Source organism: Lampetra fluviatilis, chromosome 10, assembly GCF_964198595.1.
Source record: "Lampetra fluviatilis chromosome 10, kcLamFluv1.1, whole genome shotgun sequence".
Lineage (NCBI taxonomy): Eukaryota > Metazoa > Chordata > Hyperoartia > Petromyzontiformes > Petromyzontidae > Lampetra > Lampetra fluviatilis.
This window is the reverse complement of record NC_136284.1, coordinates 158074-172381: the sequence shown is the minus strand read 5'-3', so window position 1 is coordinate 172381 and position 14308 is coordinate 158074. Positions and strand designations below refer to the sequence as shown.

The following is a 14308-nucleotide window of genomic DNA, read 5'->3' as shown; positions in this document are numbered from 1 at the left end:
TTTTTGATGTCTGCTTCTGTAAGAATGTTACTGTGACATGGCCCAGTGGTCGCGAGTTTTCCGCTTGTTGCAGAGGTTCATGATTTGAATCCGGCAGCCCACCCTTGTTATTACTGCAGGTGTATTAGGGATAAGATACAACGCACCGTCTGCTTAATAGTGGACATTAAAGATCCCTTGAAATAATTCTAAATGAGGAGGCCATTGTGTGCTGGCATTACACTTCTAATTTTCCAAATTAGTGAAAAAATTACACAAAGTTACTCAATTGGGATTACACAGAGGAACATCGCAGTGTACAGGATGGACCTGATTTGAAATCACTATATCTCTGCAACCACAAACCGCCCATGAATTAAACTCTTACCACTTGAAAGAGTGAGGCATAGTTTCAAATGATTACCGTTATATGCCTCTCCCAGCGTACAAACAGCCCCTAGCCCAGACATGGGCAAAGTACGGCCCGTTGGGCTTTTTAATCCGGCCCGCCGAACATGTCCAAATATTATTATTAAATTCAATTTTACCTTCCTCCGGTAATGCCCCCATTTCCCCATTAGATGGCACACTTTATGTAATTCAACAAAACAAACAAAACTTAACTCCGAGTTCTCTCCGAATTTCACGAGTCCGTTCTAGACCCCACAGTTTTTTAAAGAGTTTTAAGCACAGAAAACATAATTAAAGTTTGAAAAATCACCACGCACCTCAGAGAAAAACGTGAGAAGAGAGGCATTTGGGACGAATTCAACTATCGTCTCTATGTTGTCCGTACAGCAGGTGGAGGGCACATAGAGCATTTATAAAATGGTTAGTAAAACTTGACAACTCATTAAACCGTTTGTAACTTTTTGTGTAATTGTAACATGTTGCCATCGTGAAATATACTGCTTTGAAATTGGGTTCATCTTTTTGAAACACCCTGTATATCTAAAACTGCACAAATATAAATTGCTGTTAAATAAAATATACTTAATACAGCAAATGTCAGAACTGGCAGATTACATCTTAAAACTGTTCCTGGCACAATTAAGTCATGGTGGCGAGATGTTAACTACCTTGTCTGGTATACAGGTGGTCGTGGTTTTATCCTGACCCTGATGATGCCTGTATATTTGGTGTTTGCATGTTCTCCCCGTGGTCGCGTGGATTTTTCCCCGAGTCCTCCGGTTTTCCCTACACATTTAGAATCAACATGCGTTTAGAGTGTTTGGCTGCTGTAAATGTCCACGCGATAAGCCACTTTGTTGAGCTGTCATTTGTTGCCAGGAATTCTGGGTGTTGAGTATGGAAAAGCTGCGTAAATCCTACCAGCTGCTGATTAGTATAGGTACCGAAAGAGCGTCATGTAAAACTTGAAGTATCTGGACATGTTGCAGTCACTTTGCGAATAAGGATACGTGTCAGTGGTTGCTAGGGATTGTCATTTGTTACACCAACCAAATCAGCTGCCAGGACAAAAATCCTGATGCAACATGGCTGCCGTTGCATCAGGTCACTTTGCAACATGGCCACTGAGACATCATTCTGTGCATTTTAGCTGGGCTGCAGCTGAGCTAAGTTGTATAATTATTTTAGGAATGTTTTTTTAAAGTAATGAGTGTGATTTTGCTTGCATTTATTTGTACGAATGTGTGAGAGTGGATGTATGGAATTGTCTTGAGTGTGTTACTATGTGTGAGAATGTTTTGAGTACATGTAAGAGAGTGTTTTTTTCTGTGTGTATCTATCTAACCTATAAACGTCACTTTTTGTCTGTTCCTCTGCGTACGGTCGCTTGCGAGGGATTTGGCGCTTGGGCCGTGGGGTTTAGGAAGAAATATTTTTGCAGATGGGCACGCCCCCGGCCCCGCGGTGAACGTAGGCATTTCCGATTTTTCGTTCGTCGCCTTTAAATCGGTCCGATTATCGATTTTGTGCGATTTCTCTTTATTTATTTATTTACTATTGCCGACCGGCGCGGACCACGGGGGTTGCCCCTGGCAACGGGTAGCGACGCCTTTGCTGCGGGGTGGACGCCATTTTTAATTCCCGTAAAAAATATGCACACGCATTAACACGCGACGCTGAGGTAAATACATCAAAGTTTCACTTCCCCCCCCACCCCAATGTGTGCACTTACTATTGTAATGGGTTCCGGAGACACTTGTAGAGGTAACTTCTTTATTACAATACAACACTCCAAGTCCAACTCTCCAACAGTCCTGATACTCTGTTACAGCCTAGGTACACAGCCTAGATACTCAGCCTAGATACTCCACTCTGGCTACGCTCTGGAACTCGCCCTCACAAGGTCGTAGAGTCGGGAGTTCCAGAATCCCACCACTGGCTCTCACAGCATCCCAGGGTCTTCAGATGGCTGGTCGTGGGTCTTGGGTCTTGAGTTACAACTGGGCCCTGATCGTCCAGGGAGCTCTCCTTTTATGCCTGGTCCAACGAGGGGTGGGGCCGTGTGCGCCACCAGACATCCCACAGAGCACACACAGCCCCCCCCCGTTGGCGGCGCCAAAAAGGCTTAAGCGCCTGGGCACCCAACGCCTGGCGCCCAGAGGCTTAAGCGTCTGGACCCCCTGGGAACCCAGCGCCTGGCGCCCAGAGGCTTAAGCGTCTGGACTCGCCTGGGATCCCAGAGCCCCCAGCAGCCCCTCCCTTCTTGTGTCACTACATTACCCCCCTCTACGTAGCCTCCAGCCGTCCCGGCTGTCAATAATTAGAAAGTTTAAATTAACAAAAGGGAGAGAGAGAAAAAAAATACGCGAGCCTCAACAGGAAAATAAAAGAGAACAAGAAAGCAACCATAAATACCATAACCAACCTGTACAACTTTACACTATATACAAGCATCAATCAACAAAAAGGTGAAGCAATGACACGTGAACAAACGACCCGCGGCACACCTAGCCCTCCTCGGGATCCGCATAGAAAACGGGGAATTAACAACAACAAATATACAGATTCCGACGCGTTGGATGCACAACCAACACCGGTAATCGAACCGAAATCACACAATCACCGCATGGATGGCAGGGATCCACACCACCCTGCCACCCTCCCATCCGTCAGGTGGTGAGAAGGCAAAGACCAACATGTCTATCACCCCTCTACACACACTTATCCGGACGTCTGTCTACGTCCCGGGTCGAGAAGTCGTACTTCAGGGCCGACCCATGTACTGGGCAAAGAAGTCGCACTTCAGGGCTGCTCCAGTATCTACATTTTAAAATATATATATAAAATTTACATGACACAAACAAAATAAATCAGCCTGCTCCTGCCCAGAAATGGTGGCCGCACGCGCGAACCGCATCTCCAAAAGGCATCCCGTGCTTGCGTCCCAGCAGCCCTCAATGAGGACCACCACCGACATTACATGTCAACCGTTAGCACCCCCCGCCTTTCCAACGTGGCGTCTCCATCCTAAAACCGCGCACGTCGGCCATATCGGGGGGGCTTCAACCCAGTCTCTCTCCAAGACTCGCATCGCAGCATATAGCTGTACCGACCGATCTGAGACCCAATCTCTCTCCAAGACTCGCATCGCAGCATATAGCTGTACCGACCGATCTGAGACCCAATCTCTCTCCAAGACTCGCATCGCAGCATATAGCTGTACCGACCGATCTGAGACCCAACCTCTCTCCAAGACTCGCATCGCAGCATATAGCTGTACCGACAGAGCTGAGATCCAATCTCTCTCCAAGACTCGCATCGCAGCATATAGCTGTACCGACCGATCTGAGACCCAACCTCTCTCCAAGACTCGCATCGCAGCATATAGCTGTACCGACCGAGCTGAGATCCAATCTCTCTCCAAGACTCGCATCGCAGCATATAGCTGTACTGACCGATCTGAGACGACCCATTGTTCACTCCCTGCACAACATGCACCCTAACAACTGAGGGATACAGTCCCAACGTAACGGGACAACTACACCTGTACACCAAGAATCTCCAGCCCACTGTTTCAACGCGCCTCGGAGTGTTTCAATCTCCGGGCTGTCAGGGCGAGCCTACTGTTCCAGATGCACCACGGAGGGTCTCAACCTCCGGGCCGTCAGGTCAAGCCGTCAGCTACTCCATGACGGGACCACACTCTCCGAGCCATGTGAGCGCACAGCCCACTAGGCTAGACATGCCACGGAGTGTTTCAATCTCCGGGCTGTCAGGTCAAGCCGTCAGCCATCGCATGACGGGACCACACTCTCAGAGCCATGTGAGCACACAGCCCACTAGGCTAGACATGCCACGGAGTGTCTCTATCTCCGGGCTGTCAGGTCAAGCCGTCAGCCATAGCATGACGGGACCACAACTCTCGTGTTAGACACGCAACACCCGCTGGGCCATCCTGGTCAGGATCTGCACCCCAAGATATTTGAGAGCCAGCATGACAATTCCAAATCCTTGGCAGCATGTCACCATCTCAAGATAAATGCCCCATACAGTATATACATCGTTAACAATGACAGCACAAGCTATACATTAACAATCACGAACAAAGCTCAATACAAACCATACATTGTTAACAATCACAAGAAAAGTTTTGCACACACATTGACAACACTCACGAGCGAAGCTCCACACAGTTTACCCAACAACAGTCACGACTCCCCGACGACAATGAAGAAAATATCAACAAAAAAAATCATTAATCTGGAGCGCGTAAAATGTACGAAATGTCAGGGGCCTGGTCTCCCGACCTCCAACCTTTGGCCAGAGCAGCAAAGGCGGCGACCAGCGTGTCGGTCCATGTGCCGGCCCCGGCGCTGGTTACAGTAAGAATGGCGCCCTCACTGTCCGGTCGCAGCGCTGATGACACGGTATGCTAGGTTGAAGCCAGCTGTCGTCCGGCAGTGAAGGTCGCAGCGCTGATGACGCGGCGTTGCTAGGTTGCAAACAGCTGTCACCCGGCCCCGGCAGTGAGGGACGCAGCGCTGATGACGCGGCGTCTCCGGGATGGCCCACGCTGGGCCCGGAAGTGACATCGCTCCCAGCGGTCACTGCTCCTCCGGTGGAAGTGATGTCATTCCCGGAAGTATCCCTCACATCCGTGGGGGGGGCGCCGGTGGCGGGAATGGCGGCGGCGTCCACCATGTTTGGCGGCAGCGGGCTCAGGCGAGCGCCGCGCCTCCTCTCTCCCTCCCGCCATCGCCCGTGAGCACCGCATCTCGCCCAGGAGGGAGGCGGTGGCGCAGAGCAGCTCTGCGAGGCGAAGCAGCGCCTCCTCCATACCTGCTCCCGACGCTGGAGAGGGGACGGTCGGCGGAGCAGACAGCTGCTTAGCCGGCGGTGCGGCGTTGTTGTCGGCCGGCGGTGCAGCGTCGCTGTCGGCCGGCGTTGGCCGCCCCATCGCTGCTTGCTCTTCTTCATCGCCGTCAGGACTGAAGGTACGTGGCTTACTTCTTGTCTCCATAGCCACTTCTGACGCCAAATGTAACGGGTTCCGGAGACACTTGTAGAGGTAACTTCTTTATTACAATACAACACTCCAAGTCCAACTCTCCAACAGTCCTGATACTCTGTTACAGCCTAGGTACACAGCCTAGATACTCCACTCTGGCTACGCTCTGGAACTCGCCCTCACAAGGTCGTAGAGTCGGGAGTTCCAGAGTCCCACCACTGGCTCTCACAGCATCCCAGGGTCTTCAGATGGCTGGTCGTGGGTCTTGGGTCTTGAGTTACAACTGGACCCTGATCGTCCAGGGAGCTCTCCTTTTATGCCTGGTCCAACGAGGGGTGGGGCCGTGTGCGCCACCAGACATCCCACAGAGCACACACAGCCCCCCCCCGTTGGCGGCGCCAAAAAGGCTTAAGCGCCTGGGAACCCAACGCCTGGCGCCCAGAGGCTTAAGCGTCTGGACTCGCCTGGGATCCCAGAGCCCCCAGCAGCCCCTCCCTTCTTATGTCACTACACTATTATAGGGTCGGTAGATAATAAAATTATAGCGATTAGACAGTATTATTGTAGCGCGGGGGGGGGGGGGGTGGGGGTTGCGGCCCAGCCCCTAGTTCGGCCGGGTGGGCGATCTAGGCGAGGCCGGAGGCTCTGCACGGTACTAGGCCTCGACACGCCACACGTCTCAGGCGACGACTTTGTGTTATAAACTCGATATACCCAGCGGTGCCCGGGGGGAAAATACATTTAAAATTTTCTGAAAACTTTAAAACATTACATACCAATGAAAATACAACTGTGTAATTACTTTTAAACCCGACACGCCAAGAATCGATTCTCTGAATCGCGCGAAGGAATCGATGGTTGTAGATTCATTTATAATCGCCCTGTTCCCATTTAAAATAAGTTGATTATAGAGTCGATATCAACTGCTACGAATGGGAAATATCCGGCGTTGACCGGGGCAAAAATATTATTAAAAACTCCTGAAAACTTTCAAACATAACATGGTCAGGGTGAGTGGTGAGGGTGAGTGGTTGTTGTGAGGGTGAGTGGTGAGGGTGAGTGGTGAGGGTGAGTGGCAGTTGTGAGTGGTGATGGGTGAGTGGTGAGCGGTGAGGGGTGAGTGGTGATTGGTGAGCGTGAGTGGTGAGGGTGAGTGGTGAGGGTGAGTGGTGAGGGTGAGTGGTGAGGGTGAGTGCTGAGTGGTGACGGTGAGTGGTGAGAGAGTGGTTAGTTTTGAGGGTGAGTGGTGAGGGTGAGTGGTGAGGTTGAGTGGTGAGGGTTAGTGGAGAGTGGTGGGTGGTGATTGGTCAGTGGTGATTGGTCAGGATGAATGGTGAGTAGTGAGGGTGAGGTTGAGTGGTGAGGTTGAGTGGTGAGGGTGAGTGGTGAGGGTGAGTCGTGGTTGTGACGGTGAGTGGTGAGTGGTGAGGGTGAGTGGTGAGGGTGAGTGGTGAGGGTGAATGGTGAGAGTGAGTGGTGAGGGTGTGATTGGTGAGGATGAGTGGTTAGTGGTCAGGGTGAGTGGTGAGGGTGAGTGGTGAGGGTGATTGGTGAGCGGTGAGGGTGAGTGGTGAGCGTGAGTGGTGAGGGTGAGTGGTGAGAGTGGTTAGTTTTGAGGGTGAGTGGTGAGGGTGAGTGGTGAGGCTGAATGGTGAGGGTGAATGGTGAGAGTGAGTGGTGAGGGTGAGGGTGAGGGGTGAGTGGTAAGGGTGAGTGGTGAGGTTGAGTGGTGAGTGGTGAGGGTGAGTGCTGAGTGGTGAGGGTGAGTGGTGAGAGAGTGGTTAGTTTTGAGGGTGAGTGGTGAGGGTGAGTGGTGAGGTTGAGTGGTGAGGGTTAGTGGAGAGTGGTGGGTGGTGATTGGTCAGTGGTGATTGGTCAGGATGAATGGTGAGTAGTGAGGGTGAGGTTGAGTGGTGAGGGGGAGTGGTGAGGGTGAGTCATGGTTGTGACGGTGAGTGGTGAGGGTGAGTGGTGAGGCTGAATGGTGAGGGTGAATGGTCAGAGTGAGTGGTGAGTGCTGAGGGTGAGTGGTGACGAAGAGTGGTGAGGTTGAGTGGTGAGTAGTAAGGGTGAGTGGTGATGGTGATGGTTAGTGGTGAGGTTGAGTGGTAAGGGTGAGTGGTGAGGGTTAGTGGTGAGGGTGAGTGGTCAGGGTGAGTGGTGAGGGTGAGTGCTGAGGGTGAGTGGTGAGCGGTGAGGGTGAGTGGTTGTTGTGAGGGTGAGTGGTGAGGGTGAGTGGCAGTTGTGAGCGGTGATGGGTGAGTGGTGAGCGGTGAGGGGTGAGTGGTGAGGGTGAGTGGCAGTTGTGAGTGGTGATGGGTAAGTGGTGAGCGGTGAGGGGTGAGTTGTGAGTGGTGAGCGTGAGTGGTGAGGGTGAGTGGTGAGTGCTGAGTGGTGAGGGTGAGTGGTGAGAGAGTGGTTAGTTTTGAGGGTGAGTGGTGAGGTTGAGTGATGAGGGTTAGTGGAGAGTGGTGGGTGGTGATTGGTCAGTGGTGATTGGTCAGTGGTGATTGGTCAGGATAAATGGTGAGTAGTGAGGGTGAGGTTGAGTGGTGAGGGTGAGTGGTGAGTCGTGGTTGTGACGGTGAGTGGTGAGGGTGAATGGTGAGAGTGAGGGAGAGTGGTGAGGGTGAGTGGTGATGGTGAGGGTTAGTGGTGAGGTTGAGTGGTAAGGGTGAGTGGTGAGGGTTAGTGGTGAGGGTTAGTGGTGAGGGTGAGTGGTCAGGGTGTGTGGGGAGGGTGAGTGCTGAGGGTGAGTGGTGAGCGGTGAGGGTGAGTGGTTGTTGTGAGGGTGAGGGTGAGTGGCAGTTGTGAGCGGTGATGGGTGAGTGGTGAGCAGTGAGGAGTGAGTGGTGAGGGTGAGTGGTGAGAGAGTGGTTAGTTTTGAGGGTGAGTGGTGAGGGTGAGTGGTGAGGTTGAGTGGTGAGGGTTAGTGGAGAGTGGTGGGTGGTGATTGGTCAGGATGAATGGTGAGTAGTGAGGGTGAGGTTGAGTGGTGAGGGTGAGTGGTGACAAAGAGTGGTGAGGTTGAGTGGTGAGTAGTAAGGGTGAGTGGTGATGGTGAGGGTTAGTGGTGAGGGTGAGTGGTGAGGGTTAGTGGTGAGGGTGAGTGGTCAGGGTGAGTGGTGAGGGTGAGTGCTGAGGGTGAGTGGTGAGCGGTGAGGGTGAGTGGTTGTTGTGAGGGTGAGTGGTGAGGGTGAGTGGCAGTTGTGAGTGGTGATGGGTGAGTGGTGAGCGGTGAGGGGTGAGTGGTGAGCGTGAGTGGTGAGGGTGAGTGGTGAGGGTGAGTGGTGAGGGTGAGTGGCAGTTGTGAGTGTTGATGGGTGAGTGGTGAGCGGTGAGTGGTGAGGGTGAGTGGTGAGGGTGAGTGGTGAGGGTGAGTGGTGAGAGAGTGGTTAGTTTTGAGGGTGAGTGGTGAGGGTGAGTGGTGAAGTTGAGTGGTGAGGGTTAGTGGAGAGTGGTGGGTGGTGATTGGTCAGTGGTGATTGGTCAGGATGAATGGTGAGTAGTGAGGGTGAGGTTGAGTGGTGAGTGGTGAGGGTGAGTCGTGGTTGTGACGGTGAGTGGTGAGGGTGAGTGGTGAGGCTGAATGGTGAGAGTGAGTGGTGAGGGAGAGTGGTGAGGGAGAGTGGTGAGTGGTGATGGTGAGGGGTGAGTGATGAGGGTGAGTGGTGACGACGAGTGGTGAGGTTGAGTGGTGAGTAGTAAGGGTGAGTGGTGATGGTGAGGGTGAGTGGTCAGGGTGAGGGTGAGTGCTGAGGGTGAGTGTTGAGCAGTGAGGGTGAGTGGTGAGGGTGAGTGGCAGTTGTGAGTGGTGATGGGTGAGTGGTGAGGGGTGAGTGATGAGTGGTGAGGGTGAGTGCTGAGTGCTGAGTGGTGAGGGTGAGTGGTGAGAGAGTGGTTAGTTTTGAGGGTGAGTGGTGAGGGTTAGTGGTGAGGTTGAGTGCTGAGGGTTAGTGGAGAGTGGTGGGTGGTGATTGGTCAGTGGTGATTGGTCAGGATGAATGGTGAGTAGTGAGGTTGAGTGGTGAGGGTGAGTCGTGGTTGTGACGGTGAGTGGTGAGTGGTGAGGGTGAGTGGTGAGGCTGAATGGTGAGTGTGAATGGTGAGAGTGAGTGGTGATGGTGAGGGGTGAGTGGTGACGAAGATTGGTGAGGTTGAGTGGTGAGTAGTAAGGGTGAGTGGTGATGGTGAGGTTGAGTAGTAAGGGTGAGTGGTGAGGGTGAGTGCTGAGGGTGAGTGGTCAGGGTGAGTGGGGAGGGTGAGTGCTGAGGGTGAGTGGTGAGCGGTGAGGGTGAGTGGTTGTTGTGAGATTGAGGGTGAGTGGCAGTTGTGAGCGGTGATGGGTGAGTGGTGAGCGTGAGTGGTGAGGGTGAGTGGTGAGGGTGAGTGGCAGTTGTGAGTGGTGATGGGTGAGTGGTGAGCGGTGAGGGGTGAGTGGTGAGTGCTGAGTGGTGAGGGTGAGTGGTGAGAGAGTGGTTAGTTTTGAGGGTGAGTGGTGAGGGTGAGTGGTGAGGTTGAGTGGTGAGGGTTAGTGGAGAGTGGTGGGTGGTGATTGGTCAGGATGAATGGTGAGTAGTGAGGGTGAGGTTGAGTGGTGAGGGTGAGTGGTGAGGGTGAGTCGTGGTTGTGACGGTGAGTGGTGAGGGTAAGTGGTGAGGGTGAGTGGTGAGGCTGAATGGTGAGGGTGAATGGTGAGAGTGAGTGGTGAGTGGTGAGGGAGAGTGGTGAGGGTGAGTGGTGATGGTGAGGGGTGAGTGGTGAGGCTGAGTGGTGACAAAGAGTGGTGAGGGTGAGTGGTGATGGTGAGGGTTAGTGGTGAGGTTGAGTGGTAAGGGTGAGTGGTGAGGGTTAGTGGTGAGGGTGAGTGGTCAGGGTGAGTGGTCAGGGTGAGTGGTCAGGGTGAGTGGTGAGGGTGAGTGCTGAGGGTGAGTGGTGAGCGGTGAGGGTGAGTGGTTGTTGTGAGGGTGAGTGGTGAGGGTGAGTGGCAGTTGTGAGTGGTGATGGGTGAGTGGTGAGCTGTGAGGGGTGAGTGGTGAGCGTGAGTGGTGAGGGTGAGTGGTGAGGGTGAGTGGCAGTTGTAAGTGGTGATGGTGAGGGTTAGTGGTGAGGTTGAGTGGTAAGGGTGAGTGGTGAGGGTTAGTGGTGAGGGTGAGTGGTCAGGGTGAGTGGTGAGGGTGAGTGCTGAGGGTGAGTGTTGAGCAGTGAGGGTGAGTGGTTGTTGTGAGGGTGAGTGGTGAGGGTGAGTGGCAGTTGTGAGTGGTGATGGGTGATGGGTGAGTGGTGAGTGGTGAGGGTGAGTGGTGAGGGTGAGTGCTGAGTGGTGAGTGGTGAGAGAGTGGTTAGTTTTGAGGGTGAGTGGTGAGGGTGAGTGGTGAGGTTGAGTGGTGAGGGTTAGTGGAGTGTGGTGGGTAGTGATTGGTCAGGATGAATGGTGAGTGGTGAGGGTGAGTGGTGAGGGTGAGTCGTGGTTGTGACGGTGAGTGGTGAGGGTAAGTGGTGAGGGTGAGTGGTGAGGCTGAATGGTGAGGGTGAATGGTGAGAGTGAGTGGTGAGTGGTGAGGGAGAGTGGTGAGGGTGAGTGGTGATGATGAGGGGTGAGTGGTGAGGCTGAGTGGTGACAAAGAGTGGTGAGGTTGAGTGGTGAGTAGTAAGGGTGAGTGGTGATGGTGAGGGTTAGTGGTGAGGTTGAGTGGTAAGGGTGAGTGGTGAGGGTTAGTGGTGAGGGTGAGTGGTCAGGGTGAGTGGTCAGGGTGAGTGGTGAGGGTGAGTGCTGAGGGTGAGTGGTGAGCGGTGAGGGTGAGTGGTTGTTGTGAGGGTGAGTGGTGAGGGTGAGTGGCAGTTGTGAGTGGTGATGGGTGAGTGGTGAGCGGTGAGGGGTGAGTGGTGAGCGTGAGTGGTGAGGGTGAGTGGCAGTTGTGAGTGGTGATGGGTGAGCGTGAGTGGTGAGGGTGAGTGGTGAGGATGAGTGCTGAGTGGTGAGGGTGAGTGGTGAGAAAGTGGTTCGTTTTGAGGGTGAGTGGTGAGGGTGAGTGGTGAGGTTGAGTGGTGAGGGTTAGTGGAGAGTGGTGGGTGGTGATTGGTCAGTGGTGATTGGTCAGGATGAATGGTGAGTAGTGAGGGTGAGTGGTGAGGGTGAGTCGTGGTTGTGACGGTGAGTGGTGAGGGTGAGTGGTGAGGCTGAATGGTGAGGGTGAATGGTGAGAGTGAGTGTTGAGTGGTGAGGGAGAGGGGTGAGTGGTGATGGTGAGGGGTGAGTGGTGAGGATGAGGGGTGAGTGGTGAGGGTGAGTGGTGACGACGAGTGGTGAGGTTGAGTGGTGACTAGTAAGGGTGAGTGGTGATAGTGAGGGTGAGTGGTGATAGTGAGGGTTAGTGGTGAGGGTGAGTGGTGAGGGTGAGTGCTGAAGGTGAGTGTTGAGCAGTGAGGGTGAGTGGTTGTTGTGAGGGTGAGTGGTGAGGGTGAGTGGTGATGGGTGAGGGGTGAGTGGTGAGGGTGAGTGGTGAGAGAGTGGTTAGTTTTGAGGGTGAGTGGTGAGGGTGAGTGGTGAGGTTGAGTGGTGAGGGTTAGTGGAGTGTGGTGGGTGGTGATTGGTCAGGATGAATGGTGAGTAGTGAGGTTGAGTGATGAGTGGTGAGGGTGAGTCGTGGTTGTGACGGTGAGTGGTGAGTGGTGAGGGTGAGTGGTGAGGGTGAGTGGTGAGGCTGAATGGTGAGGGTGAATGGTGAGTGGTGAGGGTGAGTGGTGATGGTGAGGGGTGAGTGGTGAGGGTGAGTGGTGACGAGGAGTAGTGAGGTTGAGTGGTGATTAGTAAGGGTGAGTGGTGATGGTGAGGGTTAGTGGTGAGGTTGAGTGGTGAGGGTTAGTGGTGAGGGTGAGTGGTCAGGGTGAGTGGTGAGGGTGAGTGCTGAGGGTGAGTGTTGAGCGGTGAGGGTGAGTGGTTGTTGTGAGGGTGAGTGGTGAGGGTGAGTGGCAGTTGTGAGTGGTGATGGGTGAGTGGTGAGGGTGAGTGCTGAGGGTGAGTGCTGAGGGTGAGTGGTGAGAGAGTGGTTAGTTTTGAGGGTGAGTGGTGAGGGTGAGTGGTGAGATTGAGTGGTGAGGGTTAGTGGAGAGTGGTGGGTGGTGATTGGTCAGGATGAATGGCGAGTAGTGAGGGTGAGGTTGAGTGGTGAGTGGTGAGGGTGAGTGGTGAGTGGTGACGGTGAGTGGTGAGGGTGAGTGATGAGGCTGAATGGTCAGGGTGAATGGTGAGAGTGAGTGGTGAGTGGTGAGGGAGAGTGGTGAGGGACAGTGGTGAGAGTGAGTGGTGAGGGTGTTTGGTGATTGGTGAGTAGTGATGGTGAGTGGTGAGGATGAGTGGTGAGGGAGATTGGTGAGGGAGATTGGTGAGTTGTGAGGGTGAATGGTGAAGGTGAGTTGTGAGTGGTGAGTGGTGAGTGGCAGTTGTGAGTGGTGATGGGTGAGTGGTGAGTGGTGAGGGTGAGTGCTGAGTGGTGAGGGTGAGTGGTGAGAGAGTGGTTAGTTTTGAGGGTGAGTGGTGAGGGTGAGTGGTGAGGGTTAGTGGAGAGTGGTGGGTGGTGATTGGTCAGTGGTGATTGGTCAGGATGAATGGTGAGTAGTGAGGCTGAGTGGTGAGGGTGAGTGGTGAGGGTGAGTCGTGGTTGTGACGGTGAGTGGTGATGGTGAGTGGTGAGGGTGAGTGGTGAGGGTGAGTGGTGAGGCTGAATGGTGAGGGTGAATGGTGAGAGTGAGTGGTGAGGGTGAGTGGTGAGTCGTGGTTGTGACGGTGAGTGGTGAGGGTGAGTGGTGAGGCTGAATGGTGAGGGTGAATGGTGAGAGTGAGGGAGAGTGGTGAGGGTGAGTGGTGATGGTGAGGGGTGAGTGGTGACGAAGAGTGGTGAGGTTGAGTGGTGAGTAGTAAGGGTGAGTGGTGATGGTGAGGTTTAGTGGTGAGGTTGAGTAGTAAGGGTGAGTGGTGAGGGTTAGTGGTGAGGGTGAGTGGTCAGGGTGAGTGGTGAGGGTGAGTGCTGAGGGTGAGTGTTGAGCGGTGAGGGTGAGTGGTGAGATTGAGTGGTGAGGGTTAGTGGAGAGTGGTGGGTGGTGATTGGTCAGTGGTGATTGGTCAGGATGAATGGTGAGGTTGAGTGGTGAGGGTGAGGGTGAGTGGTGACGGTGAGTGGTGAGGGTGAGTGATGAGGCTGAATGGTCAGGGTGAATGGTGAGAGTGAGTGGTGAGTGGTGAGGGAGAGTGGTGAGGGACAGTGGTGAGAGTGAGTGGTGAGGGTGTTTGGTGATTGGTGAGTAGTGACGGTGAGTGGTGAGGGAGATTGGTGAGTTGTGAGTGGTGAAATACCTTCGTATCTGTGTATATATGTAAGGTTATTAAGAAATATATTTTTCACCCGGGCAACGCCGGGTACTTCTGCTTGTCTGTAATTAACCTTCTGGAGACGGCTTGTTTAATCGGTCCTTTTATTTCAATTCTTCAGTTCACAAACACTCCCCGTTGCTGGCAGGCAACGGGAAGCGGGCAGACAGCCCACAAGAGACGCACCGCCACGTGGCACCCGGAGCCCCGCTCGCACGTGGCCCCTCTCTCTCTTCGTTCCGTGTCTGACCACGTGTCTCTGATCTCTCCCCTTATTTAACGCCTGGGTCACGTGGTACACTCCAGCCAATCCTTAATAGCCTGCGCCGAATGTTCCAGATTCCCCATCAACTCCCGGGACCACGCCCCTTACTTGTCTTTCCATTGGCTGAGGCCAAGACCAGCAGAACCAATCACCCTAGCTGACATCCCGTAATCACGCCGAGGCCATGCTCCCAGGCTCTCCCCCCATTGGCTGTAAAGCGGGACCGGCAGAGCCGATCACTACGTGAGCCGGACATAGGCTCTTATTACATATCAGT

The 14308-nt window shown here is 53.7% G+C and overlaps 1 protein-coding gene across 1 annotated transcript in view; it reads left to right on the top strand.

Moving 5' to 3' along the window:
• Positions 1–14308, top strand: part of POLE (DNA polymerase epsilon, catalytic subunit) — a 108426-nt gene that overhangs the window by 39915 nt on the left and 54203 nt on the right.